This window comes from Pygocentrus nattereri, chromosome 2, assembly GCF_015220715.1.
Source record: "Pygocentrus nattereri isolate fPygNat1 chromosome 2, fPygNat1.pri, whole genome shotgun sequence".
In the NCBI taxonomy this organism is placed as follows: Eukaryota; Metazoa; Chordata; class Actinopteri; order Characiformes; family Serrasalmidae; genus Pygocentrus; species Pygocentrus nattereri.
The window spans coordinates 2,745,195-2,764,434 of NC_051212.1; the positions used below are offsets into that span (position 1 = coordinate 2,745,195).

Genomic DNA, 19,240 nt, shown 5'->3' on the forward strand with positions numbered 1-19,240 from the left:
GAAAACAATAACACACTGGATTTCCTCAGTTCAGTTATGGACATTGGTTGCACACATGTTGTTTGGTTTGGCAGCAACTTCCACAATTGTGTTAAATCAAAATAAACTATTTATGTTCATTCAACTCTTGTTCTTTGTGTTGATTTAACATCTCAGTTCAAATCAAGACAAGCTATTTGTGTTTAATCAGCACAAGTCCTGTGTTGATACAAAGCTCCTGAAATTTGATTTAATAAATTAGATTAGATGATTTTATTCCGAGACAATGTAGTCCACCCCCACATTATTTAATCACAACTAGATCAATATTACAATATTAGCTATTTTAATATTTCCTTATAAATGATTCCAAATGGGAACATTAAATTCCATCAGTTTAAAAACGGTTAATCTATAAATGAAATATAAAGACGATTAAAAACCCAAATTTCAGTATCGTCTCGTTTAATACCTTCATTTTTTTGATGATTCCTAATATCGACGTCTTTCACTGAAAACAAGAAGCAGTTTTGTTCTGAAACTTTTATTCCAGAACCAGAACAGCAGGTGTCCCCAGTCTAAATGTACCAACTTAAAACGTCAGTCAAATGTTTTCAACTAGAAAAAATAAAAGGCAAATCTCTGCAGACGCAACAGTCATTATTATTCACACATCACACACAATCACCAGAGCAGTGATATCAAATATGTAGAGAAGTGCACAGTAATTATAACTGAAACACAGCAACCAGAAATCAGCAGTCAAACAGCCTGAGAACCTCACAGTCATTAAAACTAACGTCTGTAGAACCAGCCACACTGCTCAGTCCACGAATGTAGAACTGCCCTTCTTTTACAGGAAGGGTGGAGCAAAAACAACGCAGCTCTCCTCACTGGAGGACTTTAGTTCTCAAGCTCTGGGCCTTTCTTGATAGATCGGCTGCATCCAGCTCCATGATTATCTTGTGAATATCTTCCAGGGTGCAGTGCAGCTCCGACGGTCCCTCATATTTAAGAGGGAAAAAATCCAAACAGCATGGCAGCTGCAAGGGCCACATTCTCCAGGTCGTGAAGCACCACCACACCCTCGAGGATCAGTCCCACATCAGAAGAGTTACTGCCGGGAGTCTCTCTGACAGCAAAGATCCCCACCACCGCTCTCTCTAGGGCTCTTAGTGTGTTGGCCTCAGTGAAGTCCTGGATAAAGGGAAATAGACTCTTTAAGGACAGGCTCCTCATTAAGAAATGACCGTTTTAAGAATGACATCCCACCATTAGCTCAGGGCTAAGAAATGCAGCACTTAGCAGCAGCATCTCACTTGGCTTGTGAACATCTAATATGATAACCAGTGAATGCGGTTATGTCGGGACCCAGAGCTCCCCGTCCTCCGCTCCGCAGTCCCAGACGATGTGGAAAAACGTCACTAATTAATTAAAGTTGAGTCAAATTCTAGTTTTAATTTAATCTGTTCTCTAATGTAAAAAAGACGACTCAACTTTTTTGCTGGCCAGTTCCAATAAATATGCTGCTTTGTTGGAATAATAAGACAGCGCGGTATGTTCAGCACAACGAAGCTCTTATTTAAGCTGCGTATGACTTTTTTGAACATGTTTATACGAACATTCATTTTTGAAGATGTGGCAAAAGCACCACCTACTTGCACGCTCACCATGTACTCCTGCACCAGATCCTTAGGGTCCTCATTGAGGTCCATGCAGAGTCCGTTTATGATGCACTCTCTGCAGCACCAACATCATCCTCAGGGATTAAAACATAAAACAGACAGTGGGCAAAATGTTTTGTACCAGTGGACTTAAGACTTGGCATCTCCATCAACACACGGTTAAACAGATAAAATCCCAAAACATGACTGGTCAGCAGTTGTGTAGATGGGTGTGTGTGTGTGTGTGTGTGTGTGTGTGTGTGTGTGTGTGTGTGTGTGTGTGTAAATTAGAGCCTTGGGACATCCGGGTCCCTCCGAGCGGGTTATTAGTTTAGTGTGGGCGGGGCTTCGATGATCAGAGCGCTCGGTGTTCTTCAGCTAGGTCTTCTCAGCTACCTGTGGGAGGAGCGGTGTAATCCGGTGTGATGCTGTTAGCTGCTTGTAACAGCTGGGGAATAGCTTGCGTGATGAGGATTAGCCTCGCGGTGACGCCTCAAGTAACTGTCCAGTTTATCTTTCGTTTTCTTTCTGTTTGATTCGGTTTTTCTTTTGTTTTTCTGTGCAATGAAATAATCGCGTGTGCACTTGAACTTGGAACCTCGCCTCCTCGTATCCACACCCATAGTGCCAACTCTGCCGTACGTAAATCCCGGTGGCTCTTCTTTTGGAGGTTGCACCGTTACTAACCCAACCCTAACCTATGGAAAATGATCATTCCCAGCATTTAGTATGTAAACAAAGCAAGGGGAACGTTACTTAGTGCTGCTTAATGCGGACTGTGGCTTAATTAGCTTTAAGCCCATTGGCCCTCTGAGTACTGATGATGTCTTACTTGGTGTGATGGCCGTTGCTTAATGGCAGTTTTGTAACAGTAATCAGCCGATTATTTTAATCCACCCTTTACAGCCAGAGTGGGCAGCCCTGGTCTTGGAGGGCTGGATTCCTGCACAGGTACACAGACCTAACCTGGCTATTAGCTGATAGGTTGAATCCTGTGTGTGAGGAGGCAAATCACCAAACTGTGCAGGAATCTGGCCCTCCAGGATCAGGGTTGCCCACCCCAACTCTACAATTAACGGTTAGCTGATTTAGACCATTCAGGTCTTTAGTTTGAGGCCAAATGAATCTCACATTTTTCAAATTCACGTTCATTTTTTGGGAAGCTGTGCATTTAATAATGAGCTCATCCAGCACCAGTGAATGTGGTACATTTACAAAAAGCTCTCACAGTGGGACCGTATGAGTGCATTATTCATTTTCTGGGGTAAAGCTAGCACAGGCTTCCTCCGAGACCTGGGAAGAGCCACTGCATTCAGTGACTGTCTAACGTTCACATTTGATCGCGCCACGCAAGAAGTGGCCAGCGAGTTTCGTATTGCAGCAGCGAAACACCACGACGGAAGGCAGTTAACACTATAAGCCCTTCATTAACTCTCACTTCAGACAGAGCCACAGTGCGCTGTCCAGGATCACCACTTCATACAAGTGACATCAAGGAAGGATGAAACACTTAGCAATGACGACATAACTGCTCATTAAACAGAAAGTATGCCACGTTAACTACATCGTTGAGTTAGAAACACACGAACAGGCTGGAGTTTTTACAAAAGCCAAACTTAATTATACACAGATATGACCATATGCAGACATTCTCCATTCTCAAGCACATCTAAACAGCACTAGCTAAATAAAGCTGTCTGTAGAATTGAGCACATACAACAATACAGATTTCTTTCATGTTAACACTAAGAATATTTGCAGGTTTTACCTCTGCTAAGAAGTCTTCACATAACTGGACAGAATCTGAATATTTAATCTGCTCAAGATAGTAAATCCTGGAGGCAACAGGACTTAACAGAGCAAAGTCCATGGCTGTTGTCCTTGCCTAATTATACATGGGGTCATACACTGAAGTTCCAAGCCCTAGAAATAGGCAATTAGTAAAAACGTCTTTATTTACATATTACCATTAGTTATTACAAAGATCACAACAAACACATGGATAAGCCAGCAAAAAAGAAGACTGGACCTGGTGTCTGAAGACCTGATGGACCAATGTTCAACACCACGGAATGAAAATGAAACAAGAGCTTTCAAGGTAAGCATATTTATTTCATTGCAAATAGTAACAGAAGCAGCTTAGTCGAATGTCTCCAGATAGGTTGTACCCTTCTTTGCTCATGTGTTCTAAGTGTCTTCAGAAATGCACAAACATCTAAAGTTCAGCAACAATCAAGGTAATCAGACAACACTGGACCAAGCTGTAAACAAGGTGTGCATTAAAGTAGAGCACTAGCAGTTTTTTTGTACTGCCATGTAAAATTGCCTGTAATAACAGCACATGGAGCACAGGTACCGATCGACATGAGGTTAAAAGCTCCAATTCCAGTCACATCAGGAATCTTCAAGATGACACCAACTCCTGGCATGGCTGCTATGCGCAACATGTATGATGTCTGCAGTCACTTATAAACAGGAACAAAACAAAAAAAGGTTCATTGTAGAAATGATGCTCTACTCTAAGTATTAGAAGCCTCCTTATTAAACTGTGCAGAGTGTATACTGCTGCAGCAAAATGGCATGCCACAGAACTGATATCGCTTCTGATTTGATTGATTTGTTGTATGGAACAGAAGTTGTTTACGCCCATTTAAAATAACTTAATGAGAAGATGTTACAGATAGTGACAGTGACTGAAGCCATTCATTTTCAAAACAGTATTTCAATTCAGTTATTTAATGAAGTTCTGTTTATATACCAGATTCCTAATAAAAGAGGAGTCTAATTTAATAAATGACAGGAAATGGCTTCTAAAACAAGATTCAGCACGCTGTTTTTATTATAAACTTTCTGCTTAATGTTAACTTCTGTCTGTCATTTCACAATAATCTCCAGCTCTGTTAATTAATGCCTGCTGGGTGTGAGTGTGCTGTAGGCTTAAGAGGTAGCAATACGTAAAAATCCAACAGTTACCATTAAAACATCAAACGGTCAAATTTAAATTGAACTCCTATTAAGCTCCTATTTTTTTGGTTATTAACTGATAAGAATTTAAAATTGAAAGCAAATTTAAAACAGCCATTTTATGTGCACCCAGAACAAAAACCAACACTTTCACTAGTAGAAACTATAACAGCAGCATTAAAGACAAACTATAAACAAGATGGTTCATGATAGGCGGTCAAGTATACAAGCATAAAAATGACCAGGAGAACTTACAAAAGATGGTCATCTTGGGATTTGGAGTTCCAGGATAAATTTCCAAGTGTTGTCAATAAACAAATGAAATTGAGTGCCTAATAAAGAAAGAACAAGAAAAAAAATAGAGTAATCGTTACGGAGCCAGCTGTAAAATAAACAGGTGAGGCGAGCTCTGGTAAACAGCTACAAACATACATAAGCATGGAGGTCATGGATTGTCAATCTATATACTGTGATTTTTTTTATATAGATACACTTTGATTTTTTTATTACTTGGGAAACTGGGTACCACAGTAAATGTACCACATAAAATCCTTGCCATCTCACAGTTGTACCAAAACATGCCCAAACAGTTAGTATGCACCAAAATGGAAACTGAGGGTTATGTTAATACGTTTATGTGCAGATTCTTTGAACACATATCACAAAGCAGAGGAATAACATTTGATTCAAATATCATCACTGCAGGACAAATAAACAAGCTTGTAATTCAGATAGACAAAAAAAGAACAGACGAGTATCAGTACAGCATAGATTTACATGCCTCAGCAGACTGACACTAAGAGTTGGCATGCCAAGCTGGACCAATCACAGTTTTGGTCAAAAGACTGATTCAGATCACCAGCCAAATAAGATCTGAAACGTGACATCTTGAGAAATTTAGAGAAATGCTGCTTTAAAGCAGGGCTGCTTAACGTCAGAGCCATTTGGCAAGTTTGGAGCAGGGCAATCACCAAGCTGTGTACAATGTAGGGCCTCCTTTTAACGCAAAGCAAGGACAGTTCTTTATGGTCCTGATTCCACAACATTCTTCTGAGACTCCTGAGTGAAGCAGTCATGCCTTTTAGGTACACTTTGCTGTGTTTGTTGCATCTAGTGTAATAATTTCACACAGACATTAGACAAAATGAACACCCACTGACCACTTCATTCAAACTACCTCCGTGTTTCTACACTCACTAGGAAGGAGCACTTTGTAGTTATACAAAGATGCTAGTTTCTCTGTATGCTGTTACCCTGTTCTTTAAAGGTGAGGACCCCCACAGGACCAACACAGAGCAGGTACTATTAGGGAGGTGGAACATTCTCAGAAATGCAGTGACACTGACATGGTGGAGGTGTGTTATGCGCTGTGCTGGCTGGTGTCAGCTGATCAGACACAGAGGTGCTGCTGGAGTTTAAACACCTCAGTGTCACTGCTGGACTGAGAATCGTCCACCAACCAAAACTATTCAGACAACAGTGTCCTGTGACCACTGATGAAGGGCTAGAGAATGACCAACACAAACAGTGCAGCAACAGATGAGCTGCTGTCTCTGACTTTACGTCTATAATGTGGACCAGCAAGGTAGGAGTGCAGCACATGTCATTGGAAATAATGCATTCAGTAAGAGGTTCTGTGAATGCGCATTCTGATGGTGGACTCTTTTCCAGAAAAAATCCACATCGGAACCGCGAGGAATCCCCTTTGTGACATGTTTGCAAAGCGTCAAAAGATCTTTATGTTCAACACCACATCCCACCTCTAAACAGACACACTAAAGAAACTAGCACTTACTGTGCTGGAAGTAGCCTTTATAAGAAGAGTAAATTATGGACATGAAGGGATACACATGCAACAGTACTGAGATGGTATATGACATTTAGGTGAGAACTGATTGGCAAAAAAATATTCCAAGGATTCCAGCTCTTTACTCTGTGCACCTCAGCAGAATGTGGGATCCATTAGACCAGTATTAGTACTGCTGCAGACCATGCACACACCTTCATGACACCAATTTATCATCTTCTAATGACAACTTCCAGCATGATAATACACTCTGTCACAAAGCAAAAGACATTTCCCTTTGGTTTCATGAACACGACAAAGTGTTCAGTGTTTTTCAGTGAGGTTCCCAATCACCAGATCTGAATCCAGGAGAGCCCCTGGCCAAAAACGCAACATAAAAGTGCTCCGAAAAGATTTGCAGGAATTGCGTGACAATTATATTCCAGTATTAATTTCTATTAACTATTTTCCTCATAGTTTTCATCAACAAACCTCTTGTTCATGACGAAACCGAGACGATGACTAAATAAAAACTACATAAAAGGATTCTGACGAAATGAACTGACACTGTCAACGAATAAAAACGAGACGAAAATGTTCGGCAGGGACGACATCCAATCAGAACTGATTTAGTTCTGTGAAAGGCGGGGACGACATCCAATCAGAACTGATTTAGTTCTGTGAAAGGCGGGGACGAGTTAGGAAAACATCCAATCATAACTACTTCGGCGTATATGGAGAGGCGGGACAAGCCGGGTAGCCATCCAATCAAACGCACACGCGCACAAATTTGGCCTAAACCCGGGAGACCATACTAGCCTGTGAACTGTCGTTACTCATGATGGAACCAAGTTATCTAGACAGCGTCCACAGGGAGAAAGAGAGTTTAGTGTTTGTGTTTAGAGAAAATCACCACACCGTGTTGGACATCAGCCCTCCAGCACCACCGTTAGCTAGCTTTACTGCTGCTAACGCCAAGTTAGTCTTTCTTAATCCTAGTCCTGAAAGCACACGGCCCTGTACACTTTAGAGTGTGTCCTGCTGTAAACGCTCGGATTAGCTCAGTAAGGTGGTGTTGATGGTCAGATTAGTCGGAGCAGGTGTGTGGGGAGCAGGTGAAACGCTAAAGTAGCTAGCTAACTCCAGCCTCTGCGTTTGATTATCATGTCCCAGATGACCCCGTACACCCTAGAAAGTGCACGAAACAGATCAGGTGGTTTTATTTACAGTTCAGCAGAGCACGTAATGTGCAGTGTGTGTCTCTAGTAAACACGGTGACCTAGAGATGTCTGCTATGCTGTGTGTCTGAAATAAAGAGATGTGGAATTGAAATGTGGAATGAAAGTCTAGGCCAGTTATTATTCATTCAATTAAAAATACTTTCATAGCAAAAAAGTGATGAATGCAATTAATGTAGGTTAGTTAATCACAGAGCTGATGTGATTTAATTAGACTGACAGCACTAGTAACAATTCTGAAATAAATAAGAGACAATAAATAAAAAGGTGTTTTCTCTTATTCACTTTGCAGTTACAGAAGACCTCAGATGTTGTTTGTTAAATCTGTTTGTGAAATATTGGTCTTTCAATCATTAATAATTCCATAACTGGTTAATAATTGTTTCATTTTGTGTAAATGTATAAAATGACTTAAATAATTCAAGGAAACTGAAAAAAAATCATTTACATTTTACACCCTTTATATTTTAGTCGACTGTGCGTTTAGTCGACTATGTTCTTATGATAATTATGACTAAAACTAGACTAAAACTATTCAAATGACTAAATTATGACTAAAACTAAATTACATTTTAGTCAAAAGACTATGACTAAAACTAAACCATAATTTGCTGTCAAAATTAACACTGTTATATCCAACATGGAGAGTCAGCTTATTTGCCACTTTTCTTGTTCCACCTTAAATGGTGCCTCTGGCGTCATTGGCTAACTGTTGCACCGTTTAAGATGGAACAGAAAAACTGGGGAATAAGCTTCACACACCTGCAGGAATGAGTGCTGTGTTGTGAACAGTTTGTCTGTGGGTGCCGTCACTGAGCACTAGGAAAGAATTAAAACAGCTACAAGAAACTGGAACAGGAAGCTCCTTCAGCCTCATCCTGACTGCAGACAAGGCTTCCAAGCCATTTTTGCCTTTTTTCTGTCAGTTTCTTTCATCGTTTCCCCCTCATCAGCAACAACACCTGGTGCTTGATAAAAGTCTCTTATAGTTTCTCCATTAAACTGACTTTAAATGACTGAACACAATGTAAACCAGTCATTTTGAGAAAGTGAGATAGAGCGCCCTATGTGGAAAATCACTTCCTGCCCCCCATCCTCAATTCACACCACAGCAACACAGTTACATCATGTCATTTGCAAACAACCTATACAGACCTTGTGCACAGGTGCAGACATCAATGTTGACTTTGCCGGCTGTGCTGATAGAAAACATCATTAATCTGGCCGTTTTTATCATCTCACATTTTAGAAATATTTTGAGTCAGACAGTATTAAAAGAAATTAAACAAATAACATAAACAAATAAATAAAACATTGTAAAAGCCAGACATTGACAACATGTTTTCTTCCAGAACGCCCAGCAAAATCGAACACAGTCGTTTCTGCAGTGATGCACAAGATCTGGATTTCCATCTACAGGTAGAATAAGCAGCCAAAATATCAAATTCTATTGGTTTAGATCAATCAAAACAAATGACAAACTGAGTTTTTGGTAGAGATCGAAAGATCAATCGCCTATGTATCAGTATCTGCTGATCAAATGATGCTCATGCAGAGCCGATTGATCCTTCTATTTCTGGCAAACAGCCACCTTTTGCCATTTTTGACTGATCTAAAACAGTAGATTTGTGCTCAGATAGGCTGAGAACATATAAACCAAACCCCTTTCAGATTTATGTATAGACGCACCTGGCATACATGTGCCTAGAAGTCCTGAACCGACTTTTCTCTTCTGCTGAAGTGAGCTCCTTTCATTTGAAGGATGACTGGATTTACTGACAGAAAGACCTCACAAGCAACTTCTGAAAGACACTGAATATCTTAATCTCCACCACCACAACCAGGTTCTGCAAACAGAAAGGAGAAATTGCACACATGATTGTTCAAGCATTAGAAAACATGACGCTATAAAGTGAAGACAAGAAGTCGCTCAGGAAGATGAGCAGATCTGAAAAAAGCTTCAATCAGGAAAACTAGCCATATTTTTTCATTATTAAACTTTAACAGTATTATATAACACCACTCCTGCCAAAACCACCAAAAAAAGCTTTGGATTTGTTTAAGGTTGGTCTGTTTTAGATCAGTTCAGTGCACAGCATAGCCAAGCTAGCATCCATGCTGGAGAACGACTCCCACCCCATGCATAAGACTCTGGCAGCACTGGGCTGCTCCTTTAGCGACAGGCTGCTTCACCCCAAGTGTGTGAAGGAACGGCATCACAGGTCCTTCCTTCCTGCTGCTGTTAGACTCTACAACCAGCACTGCTCCCAGCGGACCACACACACACACACACACACACACACACACACACACACACACACACACACACACACACACACACACTTAAACTCTACACATTGAGTGGAAAGTTTCTTCAGTGGAACATGATGTGCAGTATTTTCCCGTTTCCCCGTGTGCAATTAAGAGCTGCAATTATCTGTAAAGAACTTGCAATTATCTGTAAATATATTTAAGAGTCAAAAAGTCCAGAGTCTGGCATTTCCTTTATTATTTGACATTGTCCTGTTAATCTATCTATTTTCTGTGCTGAGTGCCTTGCTGTCCCTTTGCTGCTGTAACACTGAATTTCCCACTGTGGGACTAAAAAAGATGATCTGACCTCCTCATTGTTGGCTAGCATATCGCTAACTCCAGATTTCTGTTCCTTCAGATCTTGTAACCCAGTCAGTTTGAAGGCAAAGTCTGTTCCTCGTTGGATTCTCCAAGCTGCACTGAACAGTGAGATGATGATGGACATCACCCAGTGGAGCCCAGTAGTTCCTGCCCCGGTCCTGTGACCCTCACAGCCCCATATCTTTACGCTTCCCTGTGTTTTATGTCAACACTTACCTGTTAAACCGTCTTATTTAGAGTTCTCTGGCAGCGCGTTTAAGCGCGAGACACTAATGTGCGCGAGACTGTTGGGATCCTCGAGGCGAATTTAAAAAGCCAGCGCGAGCGAACCTCTTAACGGACGCTCAGCGGGTTTGTGAGCTCCAGCCGATGACGCCGCTCTTCCGCCGCCTCTTCCAGCCAGTTTATTGTGTACAGCTGCTGCTTCTTGTGTTTGTAAGCAGTAATTTCTGAGCCATTTTTAGTTTCCAGTACATTTTACTCGAGTTCTCCTGTTCGCCGTTTACTAAAGTAAGTAGCTCGGCTAGCTGGCTAACATTCACTATGAGCGGCCGCCTTTCCTGAAGAACCGCAGCTTCGTTTCTTAGGAGCAGTTTCTTCATATTCATCGCTAGAAACGCGTCGAGTCCTGCGAGCAAATCCAGTTCTGTTATTAATCCAGCACTACATCAGTCTCGCGCGATATTATTATCACGTTTTAACGACTTACGGGAATTCCATCCGTTCCTCACCGGCTGCAGCTGAACCACACTGGCGTTTAGTTCTGTGCGGGAAGCCACGCCTCTTCGCGGAGCGCGTGTGAGAGCCGTTTACTCCGCCCAGTTCAATAAAAGAGGGCGGGGCCGACAAAGGTGGCTGCAGGTTTTCACTCTAAAGCAGCCTGAGCACATCTGGCTTTACTTGTTCAGCCCTTGGATGCATCAGTGGGTCTAAAGTGACCTGGTTTAGTCATTATTTGCATCATCTTTTAAACTAAATCTTATAATGTAATATTTTAGAAAACATGTTTTTGATGGCCTGTAATGTGAAAGTGTTAGTGTTGTAGTTTAAAATGCTCGTTCTGTATTACTACCATTACACTCACAGTGGCTGTTGACATTTTGATCTTGCTCTGGTCAATTCATCATATTGTTTTTAAGGGTAAACAGGTTCACATTTTCCAAATTTTAAAAATGTGAATGTGTTAAAAATGTTTTTAACAGGTTACTGAAAAAAATCAAGCATGAACAAATTCCTTTATTAACCAATAAATACAAATAAATCATATTGTCTGGATAAATGTTTACGCTTTGTTAAGATGTCAAAAAGAGAAGAGTCCAAATGCTCGAGCATCAAAGGCTAATCAGTGGCGTCAGTCTTCAAACAGTTAATCTGATGAGCTCTGGCTGGTCTGGAATGAAGTTCAGCAGGAAACCTGGCCTGTTGTGAATAAGTTTGGACAGCCCTGAATAAAAATATGCAGCTCTTTCCACTATGAAAGAACTATATATTAAAAAGCTTGGTAAAGCTGGACGCTCAGTGGAGAGGTAGCATTATCTCATTAAGAGGTTTCTTATTAAACAAACAAAACTAATCAGACCTGCACTTTTCTCACATCTGAGATAACAGATAAACTGAGTGAACATATATTTACCTTCACTGAATGTAAACAGTGGGCTTCATAGACAAAGTCAGGAACTGTGTAAACTGACATTTCAACACGCAGGATGCAGATTATGGAAAACCTTCAAAGTGTTCTCTGAGTGACGCAACAGAAGAACCACTTTTGGTTCATGTTGGCAACAAAATCTTCACTTCCACTGCAACAAGTTTACATTATTTTTCTAAACGCATCAGTTCTGCACAGGTTTGGAATAACTAGTGGGGGTGTAATGAACTATAATATCTACAGTTAATGAACTATTATATATTTAATCTTTACACAACGTTCTGGATTGTTTTAGCTCATCTGCATTGCTGCTCATGTATCCACAATAATGAGTCTTCTAAATGAGGTCAGAGACGTTGGTCTATCACGTGCGCCCCTGGTCATCCATACTGGACACTTATCGGTCATGTGGTTTTCACGGTTTTTAAAGTACAGATATTGCCATTCTTACTTTAATCAGGACAGTTTTCGACGAAATGGCGCTTAATAACAACACCTTTGTGTATTTGGGGAAATACTAGTCCCCTCCAATGAATTACTATGGCTGTAGCATAATCCCTTAAAAACCTGGCCTAATAACAGAGACGGTATATTATTTATTTCTCACAGGCAGCTCCATTTATTCAGTGTCATACGGCTGATAAATGTATAGTCCTTATGCCTCTTTAATAAGAAGAACAGTAATAATGTTCTACATTTTGACGCGCAGCTGCCGCAGTGAAGAACCCAGCGCTACCAGCTCCCACGGAAGCAGAGGCTGAAGATGCCTACAGGACTTCCTCCGCCTGGCTCCAGCAAGACGCTCAGCTTTTATCTCCTTAATTCCACATGTTTGTTGCTTTCTTTACTCTATTGTTGATTTTCTGTTAAATAAACATGTTAAAATCCCTGTCACGTCATTTTGTTTTGGGGTAATAATATTAATAATAATATTAATTAATCCCATAAAATAATGCAGCATCATTTCTATACGTCATTTTTCCAGCGTAGGTTTGTGTTTGAGTCTTTAGGCTTCTTAATGGCTCATCCGATCTCTCTGCTTGTGTGTTTTATATCTTTAACTCAGGGAGGAAGAAGAATATCAAATCTAGCTTTGAGGGTAATTTATGTGAGAAGGTTTGATTCTAAATGTCACACATTCAGTTCCGCTCAGATGCTGCATTTTAGGTAGACTGTACATTTCAGTCTGCAGCGCAGCGCATGACCGTCATTTTGGCCTCCAAGCCCGATGTTTAAAAGACGTCCTGCAGATGAATAAACGCTCTAGTAAATAGTCGAGGAGAGTCTCAGAGGCGTCTCCGAGACGCAGGCGGGATTATGACGCAGCCAGAAAGGTCTGGAGCGCAGCAGCTGAAGGTCTTTCACGATCCACCAGAGACGCATCAGAGACGAACTGCCGATGAGCTCACGCGCTATTAAACACGCTCTCCAGACGAACTGCGTTACATCCAGCAGACGCTCTGAGATGGAGATGTGCTGTCAGGGCAGAAACTATGGGGACCATGCGGATTCCCGCAGGGGCCTCTGGGAACTGACCAGCTCCTCCTCAGTTTCAGGAATCATCTGTAAAGGAAAGTTGAGTGGACCTCGGTGATCTGAGCTCCACCTCCTCAGAGAAGACCAAACCGAAAGCAGCTCACCTGGACAGGTAGAGGAACAGCAGCAGGTCGGCGTCTGAGCCCGAGAGAGGATTTCACACATCAGCGCTGTGGATTCAACACGGTGAGATTATTAATCCGAGAAATGAGGAAGATCGGCTGGAGATCAAAGCAGGACCGGCTGCTTGTGTTTCCTCGCGGTTTAAACCCGTTTTAATCCGAACTCAGAACCGGACTAAACTCCTCCTCCGAGCTCCAAACTGTGTGGCGGTGAAAGGCGGAGCCGCGGTTCTTCCCGAGATGAAAGGCCTGAAAGGTTTGAGTTAAACAGGTTTAACTGTAGAGAAACGCTGTAAAGCTGGATTTACTGAAGGAGCAGCGACCAGCGCTGCTTTACCTTCAGCTCCACTCGCGCTTTCACTCACACAAACTCCAGGTCCATCAATATATTTCACATGTTGATGTTCCTGAACTCGCAGATTGTCTGAATGTAGAGCGCGTTGTTTAATCCGGGCTTCTTAAACGGGATTATTTAAGCGGAGCGTCGATTAAAAACACAGGCTGTAAAGGCGCGTTCATGTGCAGTAGCGCTGTTTCACCAGAAGAGGGAGCATAAAGACCGCAGAGCTACCTGCTGTCACCAAACCTCCTCCTGGAGATTTACTGTCCTGCAGAGTCCAGGTCAACCTGCATCTGACACGCTGCCCAGCTCTGACCTCACACTGACTCCTCTGATCCAGCCAATCAGGGGCTTCTGGAGGAGGTCATTAGCTGGAGCAGGTGTGGCGGGTTGAGGTTGGAATGAGGCTCTACAGGAAGAGAGACTCTTTGCGCTCTTATAGAAGCTGGTTCTTCCACTGGGACAAGCTTGACATCATAACTACAGAAGAATCCTTTGGGTGTTACATATGAATTCTAGGAACTATTAATAAGCCAGCACTCTGGGATCTGAGTAGTCGTGATGGCTCGTAATAGGAAATAAGGTCTTGCAGGTACTGAGGAGCGAGCCCGTGTAGGGCTTTATACGTCAATAAAAGAATTTTATAATCAATACGGAATTTAACAAGCAGTCAATGAAGTGATGATTGAACTGGACTGATATGAATGTTTTGCTGCTGAACCAGGTGTAACTGGAAAGTCAGAGAGATTTAAAATGAAATCTGATCATTTATTTCTTTCCACTTTCTTTCCAGAGGAGAACCTCTGTTTTGTTACTGTTTAGTAGGAGGAAGTTCCGTAACATCCAGCATTTCACGTCTTTTATACAGATTTTCTTTAATCTGTATTTGTCATCAGGCTTTGCATATTGTCTGCATAACAATGAAACTTAATGCCATGGATACTTATACCTTATACATGTTGCCTAACAGTAACATGTATAATTTATAATAAATAATAATGGTCCTAAAATAGAGCCTTGCAGAACTCCAAGTCTTACTTTTGAATAATTGGAACACCAGTTTATGTATACAAATAATTAATTTTAGTAAATATCAAGCTTCCTAACAAAGAAATGAGCTTTATTGTTCTGTCCGATGTGAATTTATGATAAAAGGATAATTAGATTCTTTGATTAAATATTTAAATGTATGTGATACTAATACACACTTTATTCCAAAGTGATTGAATGGTTAGGACGTCAGGAGCTGGACATCAATTCTCAAAAATGAAATAATTTATTACAAATGGTCAACATTTAAAAATGTAATATATTCCATATAATGTGATCAGGATTCATATTATCAGAAAAATACTTTTGTTATTATTCATAATATCAATATTAGTATTAATATTAATGGTTAGTTGTAGAGCTGTTTTATATTACTGGTCAGGCTGTTACTTTATTGAGTTTTATTCCATTTTTGATCAAGTTTGCTGCAAAATCTTTCCTCTTTTTCCAGTTCTGGGTGTTATTACTGAGGATAAGACCCCTTATAAAGATGTGTATCAGTATATGAACAGGACAGCAGCTGCTCTGTTTGGTGAACGTGTGATAAAGCTGACAGGTTTAATGCTGACTGATAGAAAAGCCAAAGCAAGGTGAGTAATGAGTTTAACAGTACAGTACAGCGTGTTCTCTCTTCTTCAGGTTCTTCAGGTTCATTATGGGTGTGGGTCAGTCTGGAGTTCCTGTAGAAGCTCAGGGAGGCAGATGACTGAATGCTGCAGCATCAATATGGGGGCACTGTGTGTGAGAGGGTCTGCGGCTCTAAATGAACCAACGTCATCTGCTAGGCGTTTCTCTTCACTACAACATGAAGCGGCGCTACAAGTAGGTTAACAGAACAGCTGAGCTCTGATCACAGCAGCTACAGAACAACTCACTACAGCTGTGATCTAAACCACGCCTGTGAGAGTGAAGCTACCTCAGGAACACGGCTGACGAGCATCGTCCAGGCCTTAACGACACTTAGTAAATGATACTGAGCTCATTCACACGCCCAGCAGGGCAGGACACACTGAACTGACTGTACTGCTGGTAGTTATTAATGAGGTTTAAGGGGTTTGACCTCATTAATAGCCTTTTAAACACGGTTTAAACTGTGCAGCCTTATTGTGGGCCTATTGTTAAGTGAAATTGTCCTTCAGATCATATCATATGATAATACATGAGCTGACAGGGTAAACACATCTGTTCTGATTTCAGGCTGAAACAAACACCCTGCTCAGAAGATCCACGATGGAACCTCCTACATTCAGCAATGAGAGAGAACCCAGCTATGTGTCTATGAAGAATGATTGGTCCATGGAGGAACCTCTTGGATTCAGAGGAGGAGAAAGAGAACCCAGCTCTGTGTCTATGAAGAGTGACCTGTCCATGGAGCAGCCTCTTAAATTCAGAAGAGGAGAAAGAGAACCCAGCTGTGTGTCTATGAAGAGTGACCATTCGATGGAGCCTCCTCTTAAATTCAGAAGAGGAGAAAGTGGACCAAGCCATGTGTGTACATTACACCCTCCTTGTCTCCGCAGTGAACCTGTGTCCTCTGATCAAAAGTGAGTAATGAGCGTCTTTCAGTGCTACATTGATGAGTAATGATGTCATAGTGTATAACATTTCCTGTTGTGGGTCTTCGCACCAGACCCAACAGACAATCTCTGAAAGGAGCTGAAGATCAAGATTCACCAGTGGGTCTCCTGGTATCTTTAAGGTTTGTAGAAAGGACAAAATCCCACCTGAACTCTGTGAGAGATAGTTTTTCTCTACAGGTAATGTTCTGAAGCTGCCATGGCAACAAAGGCTTCTCCACCAGGTGTTAAGTACGTTTCAGTGGCAGTGGTGGACAGTAACTAAGTAAATGTAATTAGTTACTGTACTTAAGTAGTTTTTTCGTGTATCTCTACTTTACTTAAGTATTTCCATTCTGGGCGTCTTTTTCCTTTCACTCCACTACATTTCAGAGTCTAATATCCGACTTTTTCCTCCTACATTTTGAGAAATCTGTCGTTCCTTTTGGTTTCTGTGTGTATAAAAATGTAACATGTCAAAACGAAAGAAGCGCAAAGCCAGAGCACCAATCAGGGCCCAGCGGTCACTTTGTTTAGAGCTTGTTTTGACCTGTTGGTCATACCGACCCAGTGCAGCACACGGTTCAATGTCAGCGCAGCAGCGTAAAACTTTGGGAGAGTCTGTTCAACATAAATGATGAACTAACCTAACTTTGTGTAAATAGAGCACAATATAGAAATATGTCCACATATGCAGTCGAGACTGACGCGGCTTTTTTCTGAATTTCTACAAACACCATTTCATTTTATAGTAAATGAGTTTGGGCTGGTTTATGTTTATGAACAGAGGCCTACAGATCAACATAGTAAAGGAGCTCATCTGTGATCCTGAGTTTAAAGCCAGTTTTTATTAAACTTGTAATTAAGTTACAAAGAAATCTTAAACTGAAACTTTGTTTGTGTGTAAAAAGTGATTCCAGAGCCCCTCAGTTCTCCCTGATGGAAACTGTTTACCTTCAGTGTTTTCTGCTTATGATCATTTTAATAGACGTCAGCATCACTAATTAATGACGTTCTATTAAAAGACTGGTTTACAAAGAGAGACGCTGGAGGATTTTCACCTATAATGAGTTCATGAAGCCAGTCTTGTTATAAAAATGATAACAGGACATCAGAGTCATCTTTTAGTCTTGTTGTAAGTCACTCTGGATAAGAGCGTCTGCTAAATGCTGTAAATGTAAAGGATTCATAATTAATATTGTAGTACTTTTACTTTATACTTAAGTACATTTGAACTTTTGTACTTTTACTCAAGTGGAGGTCTAGAGTAAGGACTTCTACTTTTACTGGAGTAGTATTTTACCTTGGGAGTCTCTACTTATCTCAAGTACATGATTTGTGTACTTCGGTCTTTAGTGCACAGACCGTTTTAATAAATTGGACTGTTATGGTTTCTGTAGCTGTGTAGTTTTATTGAGATAATACCAATGTCTGGCTACCTCATTTTTATTTTCATATACTGGTTTAATAATCATCTCTTGGTCATGTTTCATTTATACTTCTACATTACAAATGTCTATTTATTCTTGAAGAATCCAAACCCTAACTGTACCAGTGGACCAGCCGAATGTCTGGAGAAGTAAAGTTTATTCGTTTGTGTGCAGGTACCAGACACCCAGCCAGCCCGTAAGACACTGGGCTGATGCAGTTCTATAGCAGGACTGATTCCAAGATTAGGCTCCGCCTATACATGACAGATGACAGGTGTGACAGACATGACCATGTAGGGATAAACAAGAACAGACAGAAGAAGGTTCTAAATACCATCACAGTCCAGGTGTAACTCCACTGTTCTGGTTACTCAGGCAAGTGCAACAGAAAGCTGGTTCTGAGCTTTTACAGGAATCACATCTGCTGGAGCCTGTTTGAGTATAATCAGAGGAAATACAGCAGCTGGTCAGTATCGTGCTTCTCCACTCTAACAGCATCTTCAGCCACAAAACCGGACTGAACCGGATACAGTAGGAGGCTGTTTTATAAAATACGCTGTACTCCCTCTTAACAGCAGGTGTCGCTGTGCACCCATAGAAAAATTTGTTTAGCTGTATTTTCTTTTAAGAACTAATTTTGGTGAATTCTACTAAAATAAGTTTACTTAAAATAAAGTGTTACACAGCCACACACAATACTGAATATAATGACATGTAACACAACACTAAACACTTTACAGAGCAGCACATTTCCACATTCCCCCTTAGAACAGACTCTATAATGTATGTTCTCACAGTGTAATCAGTCGTTTGGATTAGAACCGGTGGCTCTATTTGACTTTAGACATCTAACAGTGGACAATGGCCAGTTATCTTGCCTTATACCATCTACCATCATCTGTTATTATTCTCATGGTTTCAGAAGCGAACTGATCTGCACAATAAAGCTTGTGTAGAAATATTAGACCTTGGGAAGGAATGACAAACAAATCACCTCCTAAAGTATGATTTTGTGCTCACAAAAATGTTGTGGTTACAACATCCTCAATCATGCCTGCAAAAGTTATGGTCAGAATGCTGATGAAAACTACAGGTTCCTTCATTCTTTATTCCCTTTTTGTTATAAAAAGTCCTTTATCGTGCAGCTTGTTGCAGCCGTCTTCTCTTCCAGAGCAGAGGGAGCACGCACTGATGTGTCCAAACAGCTTGCAGGGCAGAGTCAGGGAACCTAGATAGGCTTTGATGTCAGTTCTTCGCCGACCAATCAGGAACCCGTCTCATGTCCTGTTCCTT

General features: G+C 41.1%; 1 protein-coding gene and 1 long non-coding RNA gene across 4 annotated transcripts in view; one reads left to right on the forward strand and one right to left on the reverse strand.

Moving 5' to 3' along the window:
• LOC108416826 (NACHT, LRR and PYD domains-containing protein 12-like) overlaps window positions 1-19,240 on the forward strand; it is a 578,836-nt gene that overhangs the window by 169,098 nt on the left and 390,498 nt on the right.
• Window positions 540-11,026, reverse strand: LOC108415765. Of its 3 annotated transcripts, XR_005129319.1 has the most exons (5): window positions 10,975-11,026; window positions 9,321-9,478; window positions 4,863-4,939; window positions 1,650-1,738; window positions 540-1,176 (listed from the first exon to the last, which is right to left on the reverse strand). It is a non-coding gene; the product is annotated as an uncharacterized LOC108415765 (long non-coding RNA). The 3 variants fall into 3 exon arrangements; XR_005129317.1 differs by having other exon boundaries at window positions 1,650-4,939; XR_005129318.1 differs by having other exon boundaries at window positions 1,638-4,939.